The sequence below is a fragment of the Myotis brandtii genome, unplaced genomic scaffold (assembly GCF_000412655.1).
Source record: "Myotis brandtii unplaced genomic scaffold, ASM41265v1 scaffold144, whole genome shotgun sequence".
NCBI lineage: Eukaryota > Metazoa > Chordata > Mammalia > Chiroptera > Vespertilionidae > Myotis > Myotis brandtii.
Window position 1 is genome coordinate 3,094,831 of NW_005355159.1, and position 980 is coordinate 3,095,810.

Sequence of the window (980 nt, forward strand, 5' to 3'; positions counted from 1 at the left end):
TTTCCCGGCGAAAACCGCTCGTGCGGGGGCGCCGCACTATCTCCCGGGCCCAAAAACTGTGCGCCCCCTCCCCTCCGCAGCCAAGACCCACTGAAAATATGGCGCCCTCGAACGTCGTTCCTCGGTCTCCTTCGGGAATCCCGAAATGCCCGTCTCCGGGACCCCGGGTCCCAGCGGGCGCGAAATCTCAGCTCGTGGGGCCACGGAAGGAGAGGCGCCGCTAGTCCAGTGCGACACTGAATCCAAATCCTGCTCTCGCTCTAGGCGGGCGCTGCCCCCGTCCCTCAGCGACCAGCAGTTTGCTGGTGACGAAATTGCCAAGTAAGGGGGAGTCGTGGGATAGGCAGGTACGAGAGTCCGGACTGGGGAAGGGGCTGGGCACCCTCGGGCTGTCTTTGCCCGAAGCCTGGCCGGAGACTTGTTTGCAAAGTGGCGCTGGAGTCGGGGCGGCCAGTGCTGGAATGAAGCCGTTCCGCCCGCGCCAACTCTCCTGGCACGGGGGCCCGGTCGGGGCCGAGGGGACACTCCAGGCGGGCGAGGCCGCTTTTCAAAGCCCAGTTACCGGAAACCCAGCGGGAGCTCCGGAGGGGACCGGCTGCCCGCGGCCAGGAATCCGCTCCAGGGCGCCGGCTGCGAGGCTGCTTGCAAACCGCTGCGCCCGGGTCGAGTGCAGTGAAACATACATGTGCAGTAGGCAGGTGCATTGATTTCATTTTATTTTTATTTTCCTGCAGAAAGCCCTCCTAGAACATCACATCTGGGAGGTTTGCGGGGTTTTTTCTGCATTGGCATCACTCACGAGAGGCAAAAGGAAGGGAAAAACCACCCACATTTTCCTTCTGTCGGGAGGGAAAAGACACGAGAAATTCATGCAACGTGCATGCAGCTGGAGGAGGAGGAAAACCCGAGTGAGCCGTGCGCCTTACCGGGGGATGCATTTACTGTCTCATTGCAGAGCGCCTGCCCGGGAGTGCCCCCGG

At 62.2% G+C, this 980-nt stretch overlaps 1 protein-coding gene across 1 annotated transcript in view; it reads right to left on the reverse strand.

The window, feature by feature from the left end:
• TLN2 (talin 2) overlaps positions 1 to 607 on the reverse strand; it is a 434,110-nt gene extending 433,503 nt beyond the window's left edge. The window contains exon 1 of the mRNA XM_014535497.1: positions 92 to 607. The gene's annotated coding sequence lies outside the window, so the exon portion shown is untranslated. The remainder of the gene's footprint in view (positions 1 to 91) is intronic.
• Positions 608 to 980: the final 373 nt, after the last annotated feature.